This window comes from Muscardinus avellanarius (genome assembly GCF_963383645.1).
Source record: "Muscardinus avellanarius genome assembly, chromosome: 6".
Classification (NCBI taxonomy): domain Eukaryota; kingdom Metazoa; phylum Chordata; class Mammalia; order Rodentia; family Gliridae; genus Muscardinus; species Muscardinus avellanarius.
In genome coordinates this window covers 70,713,440-70,733,481 of record NC_137791.1, presented here as the reverse complement: position 1 = coordinate 70,733,481, position 20,042 = coordinate 70,713,440, and the positions used below count along the sequence as shown (strand labels likewise).

The following is a 20,042-nucleotide window of genomic DNA, read 5'->3' as shown; positions in this document are numbered from 1 at the left end:
AAAATCTATCTCAAAATAAAAAATAAAAATAGCTGGGGGTGTGCTCCAGTGATAAAACACCACTGTTTGAATCATTAGTGCTACATGCATGAAGATATAAGTAAAACAGAGGTTTTTATCTTCTTATTGAGCTGAAAGAGCACTTTGCAAATACTGTGAAACTGTCGTGTATGGCAGTTTATGCCTGTGAGCCCAGTGACCCAGGAGGTTCCAGCAAAAGGACTGCTGGTCAGATCAGCCTGGCCAAGCACAATGTCATACTTTCTTCCCCTGCTAGTCCTTGTCAAAACTCCCAGCATACAAATCTGAATCTCCAGCTTTCCTGAAAGAGACAGTATGACAACCTGGATGCTTGTATCTAACAGAACAAAGAAGCCTGACTCCTTCTTCTCCCTCAAGTTCTCCCAGCATATTTAGACACAGGGGTATGGCCTTTGGTCCTCCTTAGGGACAGAGATACCTACCCCTATTCATCTTTCTTCTTAAAGTACCTGAAGTCAGGGAGTTGGAGGTGGGAGGGGTCAGAACATGGAGGGAGATAGTGACTCCACACCAATAAGCAAAGCCTTGTATTCCTTTGAATTTCAAGCACCCACCCTTGCAGCTTAAACAAACTAAGATCTTCAGTCCACCCTGAGTTCTATATCCTCACTACTAACACCACTTTCTCAGCTGTGAGGGCTCCTTAAATCAGCAGCTGCAACCACATTGCCTTTCAGCAGCAGGGGACATGGAGCTGAATTTCCTAGGCACAACAACCAAAGCATCATCCAGGTAGCTTGTTTCAATCCCACCTTTCAGCTAACCCAGTAATATTCACTTAGAAAAGTGGATTCTTTCTCTTCCCCAACTGTTTTTGCCCACTTCCTCAGTGAGACCATTTGTTGCCAGGTGCCAAAGAGTCTTTTCATATCTTTTATGTAAGTGCATAAGGCCCTCACCCTTTCTCTTTCAGAAAGGCATCCCTTTATCAGCACTCTATTCTCATGGCCAAAACTATCAAGAACCAAGAGAGGCCTGAGATTTTATACCTTCCTTGCAGGCTAACAAAGTAGCCAGTTGCTGTTTCATAGATACTGGCAGAAGACACAGTAGCCCTGGAGAAGAGACAGAGGACTTTGCACTCACAGCACAGGAAAGAACAAAGACATCATGGGGAACACATGGAAGGGTCCAAATAGATGCTACATATGCAGTGGGTTTGCATCACAACTGAAGAACCCTGAGCATGTGGACCTAAATCTTTTATAATGGGCTAAAACAAACCTGCCCTATTCCCAGAGGAAGACATCTTTATTATACTGGAAAATAAGAAAATTTGCCCTTTGCCGAAGTAGAAAACACTCTATCAACCAAGGCTGTTTACTATACAAGGATTCTTAAAAAGATAATTTAAAACAAAAGGGCAGCCAGTAATAGTGGCACATGCTTGTAATCCCAGTACTTGGGAGGCTGAAACAGGAGGATCACAGGTTCACCAGCAGCTTCAGCATCTTAGTGAGGTCCTCTGCAATTTAGTGAGACCCTGTTTCAAAGCAAAATAATAAAACAGAGCTGGGGGTGTAGCTCAGAGGTAGAATGCCCCTGGGTTCAATTTCAGTACCAAATATAAAATAAAAATAAAACAAAAGATCCGTCACTGCCTAACTTTCAACAGGCACAGAAATGCAAAGACACATGCAGAATTGCCTCTCAACAGTATTTCATTTTATCTCAGCACTGTTGTGAGCGTGAACATATTTTGTTAAATCTATCCCTAGGTATTTCATGTTTTTATGCTATTATAAATGGCCTTGCTTTCCACTTACCAGCTGTTTCTCATTAGTATACAGAAATGCAATTCACTTTTGTACACTGTCCAGGTGTCAACTGATATATACTACCTAAACTCAGTGGGGTTTTTTTGTTTGTTTGTTTGTTTGTTTGTTTTGGTGGTACTAGGGGTGAATCCAGAGGCTTTCTACCTCCGGGCTATACTCCCAGACCTATTTTATATTTTACTTGGAAACAGGGTCTCATTAAGTTGCTGAGAGCCTAAGTAGCTGAGGCTGGCTTCGAACCTGTGTGATCCTCCTGTCTCAGCCTCCCAAGCGTGGGGATTACAAGCGTGTGCCACCACGCCCAGTGATTCCTTAATATTCCTTAATATTTTTAACAATCTATGTTGTCTGCAAGTAACATCTGTATTTCTTCCTTTACAATTTGAATGTCTTTTACAAAAGTCTTATATACCTGCTAGGGCTTCCAGTAAAATGCTGACTTAAAAGTGCCCTGGGTATTATGGTGCATACCTATAATCCCAGTACTTAAGAGGCTGAGACAGGAGGATCACAAGTTCTAAGCCAGGCTCAAAGATTTAGGGAAAACTCAGCAACTTAGTGAGATCCTATTTCAAATTTTAAAATATAATGATAAAGCCAGGCATGGTGGTGCATGCTTGTAATCCCAGCATTTGGGAGGCTTAAACTGGAAAATCGTGGTTTGCGGACAGCCTCAGCTACTTAGTGAGGTCCTTTGCAACTCAGTGAGACCCTGTTTCAAAATAAAGACTAAAAAATAGGGCAGGGGCTGTAGCTCAGAGGTAGAATGCCCCTGGGTTCCATCACCAGACCTTCAAAAATAAAAATAAAATAAAATAATAAAATATAATGATAAGAGGGGCTGAGAGGTGTAGCTTGGAGGTAAAATACCCTTGGGTTCAACCCCCCCAGTATTAAAAGAAGTGGCCTGGAGATTTGGCAAAATGGTAAAGCACTTGCCTAGCATAAGGGAAACCCTGGGTTCAATTCCCAGCACAGGGGTCGGGGGAGAGGGCTTTAAAAGTGATGAGAACAGACATTCTTAACCGGGCATGGTGGTGCACACTTGTAATCCCAACATTTGAGAGGCTGAGGCAGGAGGATCGTGGTTTAAGGGCAGCCTCAGCCACTTAGGCCCTTTACAACTCAGTGAGACCCTGTTTCAAAATAAAGAATTAAAAACATAGGGCTGGAGGTGTAGCTTGGAGGTAGAATACTCCTGAGTTCAATCTCCACTACTGCATATATATATTGCTAGCTGCAGATTTCTCAAATTGCTTTACAAAACTGAGATGGTTAAAAAAAAAATGCCCCTGGGTTTCATCCCTAGATCCGCCAAAAAAATAAATAAATAAATTGAAATCGTTAACTTCTATTCTCAATTTGTTGTTTTAAAAATCATAAATGAATATTCAATCGTTTTATGCTTTTTCTATTACTAAGATAATTTTTTGATCTGTGAATTTTATTTTTATTATATTATTTTAATTTCAATACTCAAATGAACTCAGGGCTCCATGCATGTTAGACAAGTGCTCTACCACTGAACTATATCCCAGCCCTTTTTTTTTTTTTTATAAGTGGGACATATTGAAAGTGGTGCACATTTAGATTGTGCTTCATGCCCTTCCCTCTCCATTCCCCTTCCCCCTCTCCCAATAGAGAGTGTCCAGGTTAACCATGTTGTATTTATGCTATTACACATATTCGTATGTAGCTCCTCCATTGAACAACCTCAGCTTTCTTCCTCTCCTATCCTTCCGTTCAAGCTTTGCTGAGATTTCCCCTCCATCATCTGGAGTTCCTCTGGTATTACCACTACTCCCTAGCTTGGGCATATTAGAGAAAACATATGTCCCTTCTCTTTCTGTGCTTGACTAATCTCACTTAACATAATGTTCTCTAGTTCCTTCCATCTTCTTGCAAATGCTATTATTTTATTCTTCTTTATAGCTAAATAGAATTCCATTGTGTGTATTTCCCATAATTTTGCGATCCATTCATCTGTTGATGGAGATCTAGGTTGGTTCCATATTTTGGCTATTACAAACTGTGCTGCTATGAACATGGGTATGCATATGTTAATGTAGTTCTCTGATTTCAACCCCTTTGGAAAGATACCCAGGAGTGGTATAGCCGGTTCAAATGGTGGATCTATTCCCAGTTTTCTAAGGAATCTCCATACTGTTCTCCATAGTGGCTGAACTACTTTGCACTCCCACCAACAGTGTAAAAGAGTTCCTCTTTCCCCACATCCTCGCCAGCAATTGTTGTTGTTTGATTTCTTTATGTTTGCCACTCTGATTGGGGTTAGATGGAATCTCAGCGTAGTTTTGATTTGCCCAGCCCTTTTTTAAATTTTTTATTGAGTGAGAGTCTCACTATATTGTCCAAACTGGCCTCAAGCTTGTAATCATCCTGCCTCAGCCTCCTCAGCAGCTGGAATTATAGGCATGTGCCATCAAACCAGGTTGATTCTTATTATCATTAAGCCAATTTTGCATTCCTGAAATAAACAACTTGATTATAGTGTATTATACTTTGTATGTATTGTCAAATTCTATTCTGTTAATATTTTGTTAAGAATTTTTGTCCATGTTCATAAAGGATATTGTATGCAGTTTCCTTGTAGTGTCTGTCTGAGAATAATGTCAACCTAATAAAATAAATTAGGGTATGTTCTTTCCTCTTCAATTTCTGGGAGAAGTTTACACAGAATTACTTTTCTTTCTTTCTTAAATGTTCGCTAAAATTCACCAGTGACCCTGTCTAGACAACCTTTTTTATGAGAAGATTTGTTTTTGTTCATTTGCTTGTGTGTGTGCGCGTGCATCCGTGCATGTGTATGTTTTACTGAGGATGGAAACCAGGGGCCTTCTATCTCCAGGTTATACCTCAGACCTATTTTTATTTATTTGGAAACACTCTAAGTTGCTGAAAGCCTCTTAACTAAGTTACTTAGGCTGGCTTCAAACCTGTGATCCTCCTGTCTCAGCCTCCCAAATACTAGGATTACAAGCATGTGCCACCATGCCCAACTCATTTGCTTGCTTTGAGATGGAGTCTTGCTTTGCTGCCCAGCTAGCCTCAAACTCCTGGGCTCAAAGGATCCTTCTCCCTCAGCCTCCCAAGTAGCTGGGACTATAGGTGTTCACCTTTGTGCCTCACTTACAGGGAGGCTTTTAAACTATAGATTCAAATTCTTTAATAGATGTAGGGCCATTCAGGTTAGCTCTTTCTTTTTGAGTGACCTTTAACATTTTACAGTCTGTGCCTTTTCAGGAATTTGTCTATTTCTTCTGAGTTGCCAAACTTACTAACATAATTGTGTGTGTGTGTGTGTGTGTGTGTGTGTGTGTGTGTGTGTTACTGGGAATGGAACCCAAGGGCTTTCTACCTCTGGGCTATACTCCCAGACCTATTTTATATTTTATTTGGAAATAAGGTCTCACTAAGTTGCTGAGAGCCTCATTAGGTAACTAAGGCTGGCTTCGAACCTGTGCAACCCTCCTATTTCAGCCTACCAAAAGCAGGGATTACAAGCATGTGCCACCACACCCGGCTTATTCTTTTATTTTATCGTCTGTACTGTACTATCAGTAGGAATTTCCTCTGATCAATCCTCACACTGGCAATTTGCCTTTTTTTTTAATTACTCTGGCTGGATTTTTATTGATTTTATCAACCTTTCCAAACAGCTGTTTTGGGCTTTGTTGGTTTTGTAAGTTGTACTTTTTTCTTTTTCTTTTTGTGGTACTGGGGATAGAACCTCAAGGTATTCTACCTCCAAGCTACACTCCCAACCCTATTTTTTATTCTTTATTTTGAAACAGGATCACACTGAGTTGCAAAGGGCTTCACTAAGTAGGATCCTCCTGTCTCAGCCTCCCAAATGCTGGGATTATAAGCGTGGGCTGCCACACCCAGCTGTCCTTATTATTTTTTTAAACTTAATTGACAATTATCTTTATCTCCTTCCCTTTGCTTACTTAGGTTTAATTTGTTTTTCTGTTCTAGAATCTTAAGATGAAAATATAAGTCAGAGTTCAGCAAACTCTAGTCTGTAGGCCAAATCACACTCATGGCCTGTTAATGTATTGCTCCCCATTGAAAATTGGGGGGGGGAGACAAGATACAACAGACATATATAGCCTGAAAAGCCTGAAAAATAAATTTTTCTTTAAGCCAGGCGTGGTGGCGCAGGCTTGTAATCCCAGCGCTTGGGAGGCTGAGACAGGAGGATCGCACAGGTTCAAAGCCAGACTCAGCTACTTAGTGAGGCTCTCAGCAACTTAGTGAGACCCTGTTTCCAAATAAAGTATAAAATAGTGCTGAGAGTATAGCCCAGAGGTAGAAAAGCCCCTGGGTTCCACCCGCAGTAACACACACACACACACACACACACACACACACACACACACACACACGACATATATATATATATATATATATATATATATTTTTTTTTTTTTTTTTTGGTAGCGCTGGGGATTGAACTCAAAGACAGTGCACCTCTGAGCTAAATCGCCAGCTGATTACTTATTTATTTTGCAGTACTGAAGAAAGGCATTCTACCTCTGAGCTACATCTCCAGCACTATTTTTTAATCTCTTATTTTGAAACAGGGTCTCATTAAATTGCAGAGGGCCTCACAGCTTCAAACTTGGGATCCTTCTGTCTCAGCCTCCAGAATACTGGGATTACAGTGATTTGCCACCATGCCCAGCTTTAAGATATTTTCTATCTGGCCCTCTCCAGAAAAAGTTTATCAATCTCTGGCTTAGACCACTGATTTTAACCCTTTCATTTCTACAGTAAGGCTTTAAAATAAGAAATTCCCCCAAGCCGAGTGTAGTGGTGCACACTTGTAAACCCCGCGCTTCAGAGGCTGAGACAGGAGGATCACACAGGTTTGAAGCCAGCCTCAGCTACTTAGTGAGGCTCTCAGCAACTTAGTGAGACCCTGTTTCTAAATAAAATATAAAATAGGTCTGGGAGTATATCCCAGAGGTAGAAAGCCTCTGGGTTCTACCCCCAGTACCACCAAAAAAAAAAAAAAAAAAAAAAAATTTTTAATTAGAAAAGCCAGGTGTGGTGGCACGTGCTTGTAATCCCAGCATTTGGGAGGCTGAGACAGGAGGATTGGGGTTGGCAGACAGCCTTAGCTACTTAGTGAAGCCCTTTGCAACTCAGTGAGACCCTGTTCCAAAATAAAGAATAAAAAAGAGAACTGGGGGTGTAGCTTGGAGGTGGAATGCCCCTGGGTTCCATCCCCAGTACCGCAAAACACAAAAATTTTTTAAATGTTAATTAGACTAACTTGGTTGATAGTTTTTCAGAATCTAATTTTTTACTGTTCTATCAACTACTAGGAGAGGGTGTTAAAATTTCCAAATATGTCCAGGCAAAGTGGCACACACCTGTAATCCTAGCAACTCCCGACACTGAGGCAGGAGGATCACAAGTTGGAGGTCAGCTGGGACAATCCAGGAAGACCTTGTCCCAAAGTAAAAATATACAGTGTAGTGGACATAGCTCAAAGACTACATCCTGGGTTTAGTCCTCACTACTGTAAAAATAAAATAAAAGCCCAAATATGATGGTGGTTTGGTTTTGTCTATTTCTCCAACCTCTATACATTATTCTTCACACACACACACTTTTTTGGGCAGTATTGCAGATTGAACCCAGGGGCTTATTACCTCTGAGCTACATCCCCATCCCGATTGTATTCTTTATTTTAAAACCAGGTCTCATGAAGCTGTGGAGGGCCTCACTAAATAGCTGAGGCTGGCTGTGAACCCGGATCCTCTTGTTTCGGCCTTCCAAGTACTGGGATTACAAGCATGCGTCACCACGCCCAAATGCTTCATATATTTTAAAGCTCTGTCATTAAATGTGTGTGTGTGTGTGTGTGTGTGTGTGTGTGTGTGTGTGTGTTTTATTTGCCTTATTAAAAGAGACAAGGAGTTACAGAGTAGAAGTTTCACTTTGAACTATGAGCAAAGTTCAAACTTCTAAGTAGAAAGGTCTGATTGGTTTGGGCAGTGTTTATTTAATATAGTTCCAGAGCTGGGATACCCCACAAGCCACTGAGCAGAACAGATGATTGCCCGTGATTACACATCCTTATCTGTTTTAGTAAGGGGTCACATAAAGGGCAGGCATGGTGGCCTATGGGAAAAGAACTCAAAAGGAGCTTGTGGGCAAGGCAGGAAAAGGGCTTAGCCATCTAGTTACATGAATCATCATCCTAATTTTATCCCTTAGGAATGAAAGCTATGTACTAACACATGTGTCCTCATCATCACTGTGTTGAGGACCACTCCAAGAAAAAAGAGAGTCTTCATAGGCCAAGAGAGCTAAAGAGCTTTAGTTCACTTCACCTGTATAAAGAGTTGCCTGTGAAGACATGGTAGGGGAAGACTCCAGAACGTACAATACAAACTCCATACCTCTAATATTTTTAGTTCACAACCTGAAAGTTCTAAAGGCAAAGTACATCCCTGGAAACCAATGGAATGAGTTTTTATCCCTTGCAGTTGAATATGGTTGAATGAGTTAAGTCCAATGAGAGTTAAAAAATCATTTACTTACTATGAAAAGTCTAATAATTTCTAAATTTGTCTCAACTGTATTAAAAGTCCTATCAAAATAGCACACCTAGCCAGGAGTGGTGGCACACGCTTATAAACCCAGTACTTGGGAGGCTGAGATAGAGGATCATGGAGCCTTAGCTCCTTAGTGAGACCCTCCACAATTTAGTGAGACCCTGTTTCAAAATAAAAAATAAAAAACCGGGCCAGGGGTAGAGCTTGGAGGCAGAATGCCCAATGCCCCTGGGTTCAATCCCCAGTACTGCAAAAAAAGAGCACACCTATCCTCATGTCCATGGTCTAGGCACTCAATTCTACTATGCTGATATTTCCAGCACACCATCTATGGCCATCAGAAAGTTATCTTTATTAGTTTATAACCTAACTATCCCTCCCCAATTTCTTTGGAATGCAAGCCAGATGAGGACAGGGACTTGTTGGCTTTTATCACCACCATACCCCTATGCCCAGTGTCTAGAAGAAAGTTGGCATATAATCTCTCAGTATAAATATCAAGAATAAATAGTCATGGAGAAGGGGCATCATCTACTCTAGAATACGCTGGGCTTCCTTTGAAACTAACTTTTCTTTGAGTAGGACAGGTTTATACAATGTCCTGGGACTTCACAATACTGTGTGTGTGTGTGTGTGTGTGTGTGTGTGTGTGTGTGTGTGTGTGTGTGTGTTACTGGGGATGGAACCCAAGGGCCTTCTACCTCTGGGCTATACTCCCAGACCTATTTTATATTTTATTTGGAAACAGGGTCTCTTAAGCCAGCTAAGGCTGGCTTCAAACCTGCGTGATCCTCCTGTCTCAGCCTCCCAAGCGCGGGGATTACAAGTGTGAGCCACCACGCCGGCTTCACAATACTTTAAATAAAATAAACACACAACACCATAAGGCTGAGAAGTTTTTCAAGTTTTCAATACTCAGATTTAGCGTTTGAACAACATCCTCTGCAATGACATTTCATCTAAAAATTATAAGGTTCCCTTAATTTCTAACTAGTTTATAACTTTTATAAAATTAAATTATTAAATACTGCTTCCCAACTTTGTGGAAGCCTGGAAAATTAATGAGATCTTAACCTGAAATAGCTTAGAAATCAATAGAAAAGTGATATGATCACAGCTATACTTTGGGAGAATTAAACTCACCTCGATATATTTTTGTACTATATTGAAGGCAAAGAGACAGTTGGAAGGCTATTATGCAAACAGTCCAAAAAGAGATGGTCAGATTTAAGATGGAGACAATGAAAAAATAAATAGAAAAAATAAGATATAAATGACAAATACTCTATGCTTTTATTTATTTATTTATTTTTATTTTTGGTGGTACTGGGGTTCCTGGAAACCCTTCTACCTACAGGCTACACTCCTATACCTATTTTATATTTTTATTTGGAAACAGGGTCTCTTAAGCCAGCGAGGCTGGCTTCGAACCTGCGCGATCCTCCTGTCTCCGCCTTCCAAGCCCAGGTATTACAAGCGTGCGCCACCACACTGGGCTCAATGCTTTTACTTTTTTTGGTTGGTATTGGGGATTTAACCCAGGGGCATTCTACCTCTGAGCTATACCCCCAGCCCTATTTTTTATTCTTTATTTTGAAACGGGGTCTCACTAAGTTGTGGAGGGTCTCACGAAGTAGCTGAGGCTGGTGGCGAACCTGCGATCCCCCTGTCTCAGCCTCCCAATCTTTTACATTTTCTAAAAGAGTTTCTAATAGAATATTACCATTGTGGAAACACTGTTCTTAGGTATAGGAGAATAATCTAGGTGGACATCTGTTTTTATTCTTGTGCATAATATGAAGCAGTGACCTATCACTGTATTATACAAGAACAAGTAATTTGTGAGATGTTTGAACAGAAAGAAGCTTGAGTGTTTAAGGACTATACTATCTAGCCAAGTATGGTAGCACATATCTATAATCCCAGTACTTGAAAGGCTGAGACAGGATTATTGCGGGTTTGAGGACAGCCTCAGCAACATAGCAAGACAGCAACCTAGCAAGATCCTGTTTCAAAACAAAACATAAAAAAGGCTGGGGGTATAGCTCAGATGTAGAATGCCATCTCTAGTACCAACAAAAACAAACACACACACACACACACAAGACTATACTTTTGTACCACCAGCATTAAATGGTAACTATATCTACCTTTTAGATTTTAGCTTTGATTTCCAAATCAAGCACTGAAAATTCAAAACTCACCTGGGAGCAGTGGACTGTAAGCCAAGAATTCTGATGCAGATTTGAAAGTCTGCATTTTCATTTTGATAATATGCTTTTTAAAAATATATTCTGGGTCATCTGGATAACCACCCCATATCCAAAATCAATGCTAGGAGTATTAGGGCAGGCTAAAGAAAGAGGCACAGATGGGACTTACAAGGTCAATAACATTTATGCCAAATGAAAGCCAAACCACTTAACCTGTTATTTAAAGGAGAAAAGCTAAGCAGCATTCACACACGGAAAATTGAGTCATCATAGGATAAACAATACACAGAACACTGCACACACCTGTGTCAAGACAAACATCAGCATGTTCACCATGCAAAGAAAGATTGGAGATTCAGCTTAATAACACTGCCCATCAGCCTTCTTAATTTATTTTATTGGTTTTATAGTTTTTATTTTTATTTTATTTTTTTGCTGTACTGGGGATGGAACCCAGGGGCATTCTACCTCCGAGCTATACTCCCAGCCCTTTTTTTTTTATTCTTTAAAAAAAAAACAGGGTCTCACTGAGTTAGAGGGCCTCACTAAGTAGCTGAGGCTGTCTGAGAACTGTGATCCTCCTGTCTCAGCCTCCCAAATGCAGGGATTTACAAGCATGCGCCACCACGCCCAGCTTTATAGTTTTGTTTATAAATTTACTACTGTTTGCGGGTCTAGGGCTGGAACCCAGAGGCATTTGACCTCTGAGCTACAACCCCTGCCCAATTTTTTATTCTTTCTTTTGAATCAAGGTCTCACTGAGTTGCGAAGGGCCTCACTAAGTAGCTGAGGTTGTCTGCGAACCGAGATCCTCCCGATCCTCCCGTCTCAGCCTCCCAAATGCTGGGATTACAAGAGTGCGTCACCACGCCCGGCTTTATTCTTTTCTTTTTTTTTTTTTTTCTTTTTTTTGGTGGTACTGGGGTTCCTGGAAGCCCTTCTACCTCCAGGATACACTCCCACGGGCTACACTCCCAGACATATCTTTTAACTTTTTTATGTGGAAACAAGGTCTCTTAAGCCAGGGAGGCTGGCTCCGAACCAGCACGATCCTCCAGTCTCCGCCTCCCAAGCGCAGGGATTACAAGCGTGCGCCACCACACCCAGCCTTTTATTCTTTATTTTCTAGCAAGGTCTTACTCAGTTGCAAAAGGCCTAAGTAGCAGAGGCTGGCCACGAACCGAACCGTGATCCCCCTGTCTCAGCCTCCCAAACGTTGGGATTAAAAGTGTGTACCACAATAGCCAGCTAAAAAATTCAATATCTTAATGAAATAATTAAGACCAATTCTGAGGAATCATGATTTTTTTTTTTAAAGGAAATTGTATGTCATCCCAATACTTGGGAGCTGAGACAGGAGGATTGCAGGTTCCTGACCAGCCTCAGCTACTTAGTGAGGCCCTTTGCAACTCAGTGAAACCCTGTTTTTAAATAAAAAATAAGGCTGGTGGGGGGGGGGGTGTCACTCAGAGGTAGAATGCACCTAGGTTTCATCCCCAGTACCACACAAAAATAAAAATAAAAAAATAAAATAAAGAATGAAAAATAGGACTACAAGTGTAGCTCAGAGATAGAATGCTCATGGGCTCAATTCTCAGTTCCACAAAATGAATGAATGAACAAATAAATAAATAGGAATTGCCTACTATTTGTTTAATTTTAACACATGGGGGCGGGGGGACTGGAAGACTCAAATCTGAAGGACACATTTCCAAATCCTGGATGTCCTAGTTGCTTATCAAGTACTCTCCGGCAGTATCTCTGAGTCTCAATTTACTTATAGGGTCACTGTGGAGGTAGTTATAAGGTATACTGTAACTCAAAGTTCTTTTCCTATTTCTCTTAACTAAATTAACTTGCCCTGATCTATTTTTCTATGGTTGGTCAATAATCTTCAACGTGACTTTGTCACCTTCATGTCTCTCCATAGAAATATTAATCTGATTATAGATCATGCAGATTACAATGACTCTATCCCACTGCAACCAACAGGATCCAAATCTCCGAAGTCTGGAGCCTACTGTAGTTTTACCCCCATCTTCTCTTACAGTATATCCTACCTAAAACCTACTAGATTACCAGACATTACGGTGCACACCTATAATTCCAGTACATGGGCTGAGACAGGAGGACCACAGGCTCAAGGCCAGTCTTAGCAACTTAGCAAGATCCTCTGCAACTTTGCAAGACCCTATTTCAAAATTTAAAAAAATAAAGGGATGGGGGATATAACTGTGTAACTTCAAGGTTCAATCCCCAGTACATTAAAAAAAAAAAAAAAAAAAAAAAAACCCTACCAGCTTTATCTTCCTGGGTGCATTTCTAAGGCTACTCCTCTCCTGCTCAAAAATATTCTGTAACACTCAAAGCCTTTTCCAGTGAGGCCCCAATCAACCTACCCTTCCCACTTTATGTCCAATGACTTTCTTTTATTTTCTTTGTGTGTAGGGGGAGATGACTTTACCTCCAATTATTTTATTTCTCTCTTATCTATGTGTATGGGGGTTGGGGGAGTACTGGAAGTTGAACCAGGCCCTTAGTCGTGCTAGGTAAGTTTTCTTCCACTGAGCAACATCACCAGCCCTCCAATGACTCTTAAACTGAAAGCTCCTTGAGGCAATGATACTGAAAGGTGACTTTACCACTAGCATAATATATGATCCATGTAACAGATACATAATACAGGTTGAAGATTCTTTATTAAAAATGCTTGGGAAGAGCCAAGCATAGTGGAGAATGTAATCCCAGCATTCCGAGGCTGAGACAGGAGGTTCATGGCATGTGGCCAGCCTCAGCTACTTAGTAAGGCTCTTTGCAACTCTCAGCGAGACCTTGTTTCAAAATAAAAAATAGGGCTAGGGTGTAGCTTGAAGGTAGAAGACCCCTGGGTTCCAGCCCCAGTACTCAAAAAAAAAAAAAAAAAAAATGCTTGGGACCAGAAAGGTTTCAGATTTCAAATTTTTCAGATTTGGGAATATTTCCATGGACTTTACTAGTTGAGGATCCCTCATCCAAAAATCCAAAATGTTCCAAAATCTGAAACTTTTTGAGTAAAGTATTTTGGGAGCATTTTACATTTCAGATTTTGGGGTTAGAAACGCTGGACCTGTAAAAATGTTTTTAAAACATTAATGAAACCAGGAATGGTGGCACGTGCTTATATTCCTAGTACTTGGGAGGCTGAGACAGGAGGATAGCAGGTGTGAGAACAGCCTCAGCAATTTAGTGAGGCTCTCAGCAACCCAGTGAGACTCTGATTCCAAATAAGAAATAAGATCAGTCTAGGGGTATAGCTCGGAGATAGAATGCCTCTAGATTCAATTTCCAGTACCACAAAAAAAATAACAAAAACCTGTAATGCTCCTCTCAAAAAAAAAAGTACTGAACTATCTCTAGGAGCAAAACTTCCTTCATCCCTTTCTAAAAGTCTTTAATTTTTTGTGTGTGTGGTACTGGGAGCAGAACCCAGGGGCTTTTCTACCTCTGGGCTATACTTCCAGACCTATTTTATATTTTATTTGGAAACAGGGTCTCACTAAGTTGCTGAGAGCCTCACTAAGTAGCTGAGGCTGGCTTCGAACCTGTGCAATCCTCCTGTCTCAGCCTCCCAAGTGCTGGGATTACAAGCATACACCACCACGTTCAGCAAACGTTTTTAATTATTAATAGACAAGTTATTCCTACAATAATAATTAGAAAACTGGCCTTTAACGAGAATCACAAAGAATCGCAAGACAGCCTTCTGTAATTAAAAGAATTAAAAATAAAACAGCATTTTAATCTTCCTTTTTTTTTTTTTTGCGGATTTGGGGATGGAATCCAGGGGCATTCGACTTCCGAGATACACCCCCTGCCCTATTTTTTATTCTTTATTTTGAAACAGGGTCTCACTAAGTTGCAGAGGGCCTCACGTAGTAGCTGAGGCTGTCCGCAAACCGTGATCCTCCAGTCCCAGCCTCCCATATGCTGGGATTACAAGCAGGTGCCACCACACCTGGCTATTTAATTTAATTTATTTATTTTATTTTTTTTATTTTTTTATTTTTATTTTTTTGGTGGTACTGGGGTTCCTGGAAACCCTTCTACCTCCGGGCTACACTCCCAGACCTATTTTTATATTTTTTTTATTTGGAAACAGGGTCACTTAAGCCAGCACAGCTGGCTTCGAACTTGCGCGATCCTCCTGTCTCCGCTTCCCAAGCGTGGAGATTACAAGCGGTGTGCCACCACGCCTGACAATTTTAATTATTTTTAAAGTTCTTAGTCTCCACTACTAGGTAGCTAGGTTTGCTCAAACCAAATAATTGCAACATAAAAGCTATATTTTACAAAAAAAAAAAAACCAAATTCCTTGGATAATATAAGATCAATTTTTTTTTTTTTTTTTTTTGTGGGTCTGGGTATGGAACCCAGGGGCATTCGACCTCCGAGCTACACCCCCTGCCCTAGTTTTTATTCTTTATTTTGAAACTGGGTCTCACTGAGTTGCAGAGGGCCTCACTGAGGAGCTGAGGCTGTCCGCGAACTGTGATCCTCCAGGTTTCAGCCTCCCGAATGCTGGGATTACAAGCGTGCGCCACCACGCCCGGCTTTCAAATTATTTTTAATTACAATAATAATTATCTACATCTTCGAAGTCTCTCTCAGGTATTTCTTCTTTTTTTTTTTTTTTGTCCTTTATTCTTCTACTGAGTGAAGGACAAATGTCCTAACCATATTCATACATGTAGTCACACAAGATATTTCTCCTCTAAACATACAATATAATGTATGATGTATGACACATATGTTTTTGTAAACATGAATAAAGAAATTTATTGCTAAGCATTAGTACTTCTAAGTGAGCATTTCTTAAATATTAACCTCTCTGGATAATCTCATAGATTCAGTGTTACTGACCCAATCTTCTGTTACTAAAGCTGGGGCTAAAAGGAGCCCCAAATTAATATACAAAAAATGAATTTACATGTTATTTTTCAGTAACATTACTGTTTTATGGAAGGAGACAGACTGCTTTAAGTTTTCTGCAGCACAACCTAAAATATACAAGAATGAGCTGGATATGGTGGTGCATGCTTGTAATCCCAGCATTTGGGAGGCTGAGACTGGAGAATCGCGGTTCACAGATAGCCTCAGCTACTTAGTGAGGCCCTCTGCAACTCAGTGAGGCCCTGTTTCAAAATAAAGAATAAAAAATAGGGCAGGGAGTATAGCTCAGAGGTCGAATGCCCCTGGGTTCCATCCCCAGACCCGAAAAAAAAAAAAAAAAAAAAAAAAGAACAACAAAAAATAGGGCTGGGGGTGCCACTCGGGGGTAGAATGCCCCTGGGTTCCATTCCCAGTATTGCTATATATATATATTAATCTTTACATAATCTCACAGATGTAAACTATGGCCATCATAAAGTCAACCAGTCTCTCATTCTAAACAAAGGGCAGAAACCCAGCATTTAGAATATGACAGAGGCTCAATTTATATTTACCAGCTTAATGTACTCATAATCAATGCCTGCATCAAGCCATCACAACTCTCCTTAGCAATGAAGGTAAAACTCATGATCAAAATAGAGCTCCCAGAGATGTATTTCACTTGGATTATAAAATCTACTGTAAAATCTTCCATAACTTCACTCTCTGGGCTCATGAAATTGGATGGGACAGAGAAGAACCTCCCTGAAAAGCATGAGTATATTAAAAAACACTGACAGTATCTCAATTGTTACTTGCCAAATGGCAGGAGCAAATGGGTTACTTTATAGATGACAGAGCCATAAAAAAGATTTTTTTTTGATTGCTACAAAACTGGTCTGTATGCTCAAAAAAATGTAAGCATCCACACACCAACAAGTTATAGACTCTGATGTAGAAGACAGACTCAAATGTAAAAGAAAATGCCAATGCTCTGCCTGCCTCCCTAAAGAAACACACCCGGGTAAACTGCTCAACACTATCAAACCAACACCCACCAGAGTATATATTTTAAATATTCTATCAGGAAATCATGGTAAGTAGTAGCGGTTCCTCTAGGCCTCGGCAGCAGCCTTAGGTAGAAGAGCAAACTCGAGCTCTCTTTACACTCAAAGAATAAATGTTGATGTCATTACAGGGCTACTGATTCTTTGCACTCCGGACAAGTCATTCCTTGATCCCCAACGCAATTTCCCCCTCACCCATCCACATCCCCCCAAATAAAGGGCTCTCCAGACACCGGCGCCCTGGGCTAGGTACCCTTCCTCCTCTACCTCCAGCGGCGGCCGCTTTCTCCTCCCTCGGGCTCCGGGGTGGGGGCTCCAGAAGGTCCCGGGCAATCCCGAGCCGGGGCGCAGCCCGCTGCCGGCGCCGGCCGCTCCGCCCGCCGCTCCCCTGCCCCGGCTGCGCGCACCGGAGCGCGGCGGGGGCCCCGGGGGGCGAGGAGGGAGCCGGGGTGGCGACGTCGCCGCTGCCGCCGCCTCTGGTATGTCAGGGGCCGGGATTGTATTTCGAAAGATCCGCCATTTTCACCTCGTCATCACCATCACAGCTCAGCAGCTTCCCGACAGCCGAGCCGGGCCGCCGCCGCCGCCGCCGCCAGCACCTCCCCCTTCCTCCGCCTCCCGCCGGCCCGCCCTCCGAGCCGCGCACACCCACATATCCGGGAGCCTCCCGCGGCCCCGCCACCTTCAAACGCGCCCGGGCCGCTGCGGGCTGCGGGGCCGGGACCTGTACCCCAGCCCGCCACCTGCAGGGTCCCGCGTCCGGCAGAGCTGGCTGGGAAGAGCAGAAGCCATGCGGAAGGAAGGCATTAAGGACAATAAGGAATCCCAACTCTTTCATTTTCAGAAAAGCACTTAAGAGAGAGGGGGGCTGCGTTATCCTGCGCTGTGTCCATCTCCCACGCAGAAAACACCGACCAGAGCTGCTTTGATGTCACTTACCAACTTTGACATTTTACTCTTCCCGCGGAACTACTTTGACAGGATGAACTACTTCCATGTTGTCTGACCTCTCCGACGCCTTTGTAAATTGCAGGCGCCAGTCCTTGCGCAGATACAGCGGTCGAATCTTTAATTTTTTTTTTTTAAATAGAGCTCTGAACTGTTTTCCTTTCCACTTAATTTTCTCTGATCATTTCAGGTCATGAACACTGGGACTTCCAACTTGTCACTGGCTTGAGACGTCAAAGCACTACTTGACTTTAAATGTATTGATGAGATTGTGTTAACACTCATGAATGATCAGCTTCTAAAATAGAGCTGTAAGCTAAAATCCTTGGCCAAATATTTTTAAATCTAAGTCACCAAATTAAAAAGCATCTGTCGCTGATACATTTGTTCAATGCAGTAAAAATAAGTAGATTGCTTTAGAACAAGAAAGCCCCAGAATTACTCACCCACCTCTACCAGCTCTCTCATCATTCAGCTTAGTAACTAAAAAAGAGCATAGGTTAATCACTAAGGAATAAGAAATCATAAGCTGCAAGGTTTCTGATGAGATCAGCATGAAAAAAGTAGCCAACGCTGTTAATTTTAGAAAAACTTCTATACCATTCAACAATAGCATAAGCTCTAAAAGACCTATTTGAAATGAGCGAAATGAATTCCAACACTGAGAATAGGGTCACACAGTGTCCCTTTTAAAAGTTAGTATAAGCGTAAGATAGAAGTTGAAGAAGGCAATTCATTCCCCTACCTTGTTTGAATGACAACTCCATATAAAAGTTGGTAGGCTCAGGCTTAAACAAGTGCTGTCTACCAGCCACTCTGCCCCGCGATGCTATAAGCTGCCTGCTAGACGACGCGAGTACCACGCGTCCCTAATTTCTTCATCTTTAAACTATTTCCCCACCGACACCCGCACTCCGATGGTTGTTTACCGTTGCTTGGCCAAGCAGGGTGGCAGCCCGCTCCCTTCCCCGTGCACCGCGGGAACATTATGACATTAGGCTGGTGGGCTTCGCGAGGAAAACGGACACAGACCGAGAAGAGCTCACACACAAAGGGGCGTAGGAAGGACGCGGCGGCGGGCAGCAGCGAAAGGAGGGGCTGGTCCAAAGTGACACAGCCGCAGAACCGGTTCCCAGAGCCCCGGGGCCCACTCGGCAGCGCTCCGGCCGCTCGGGTGCTTGTCAACAGCCGCGGAGCCTCCTCCAGCCCCGGGCGGGCGGCGGGCGGAGCGCCGGGCCACCGAGTGACAGCGCCGCCCGGGCGGGCGCGCAGGGGCCGAGCCCGGGGACCCGCCCGCAGGTTCCCGCTCGCCGCCGCCCGGCCCACCGGCCCAGCGCCCGGAGGGAGCGGTCCGCCGCTCTCCGCCCGCGCCGCAGCGCGCAGCGGGGGCCGGCGCCCCTGCCCGCCCGCCCGCCGCCGCGAAACCCCATCTCGGGGGCTGACACTCACCAAAGCCGGCGGCGCCGCCGCCTCCTTCTCGCGCGGCGCTCCCCGGGCTCCCAGCAGCCGCGGCGGCGGCGGCGCCTCCGAGACACAGACCCGGGTTTGTTCAAAATCACGCGCCCAGCGCCATTCCACCGATGCATCCCATAATACGCTGGGCCCGCCCCGCCCGCGCGCCCGCGCGGCCCGCCCCTCCGCCGCGCCCCGCCCCGCCCCGCCCGCCGGCTTCCTTCGCCCCGCCCCTTCCGCGGCGCCTGGCCCCGCCCCCTGGCAACCCCAGTGGCGTCATTCCGCAAGGCTCCGCGAGGACGCGCGGCCCCACGTGACCGCGAGCCGGCGCGCTGTCAAAGCTCCGGCACGGAATGTTCCACTGGGCAGAGCTGGCGGGGGTGGGGAGAAGCGGTTCGCGCCTGCGGATGGGGAGCTGCCTCTTCGCGGGTCTAGCTTCCCTTTTTATGAAGTCTGCGTTGGAGGTGCGGTTTCCAGCGTCCTCCCCGCACCGTGCTTTTTAATGTGCTTGGGTGAGGAGGTGATCGATATTCACAAGTACTACAGGTCTTCGGGTTTTAGACACTGATTTCGTAAGGGTCGCTGAGAAAGCCCCGGGAAGACTACACTGAGTGAAACTTATTTCCAAAAGGACTTTTTGCTTTTTTTTTTTTTTTGCAATACAGTATTCGCCTAAAACTAACACAATAGAAATTCTTTGTATATCGACACCTGAATCTACATGTAGAGTCGGATATAAAGGCATTGAGATTATTCAGTCAACTGCTCTGTGAAGCAAGAGCTACTCAGATGAAACAATAGTAAATATACAAGAGCCGGGCATGGTGGTGCAAGCTTGTAATCCCAGTATTTGAGAGGCTGAGACTGGAGGATCGCAGGTTCGCGGCCAGCCTCAGCTATTTAGGCCCTGTTTCAAAATAAAGAATAAAAATAGGGTTGAGTCTGTAGCTCAGAAGTAGAATGCCCCTGGGTTCAATCCCCAGTACCACAAAACAAATTAATAATTAATAATAATAATAATACAGAAGAGCATAAATATAAAAC

At 43.2% G+C, this 20,042-nt stretch overlaps 1 protein-coding gene across 1 annotated transcript in view; it reads right to left on the bottom strand.

Annotated features, from left to right (window-relative positions):
• LIN54 (lin-54 DREAM MuvB core complex component) overlaps positions 1 to 19,132 on the bottom strand; it is a gene marked incomplete at both ends in the record, with an annotated part of 84,101 nt that extends 64,969 nt beyond the window's left edge. Inside the window, one exon of the mRNA XM_080698102.1 lies at positions 18,996 to 19,132. The remainder of the gene's footprint in view (positions 1 to 18,995) is intronic.
• Positions 19,133 to 20,042: the final 910 nt, after the last annotated feature.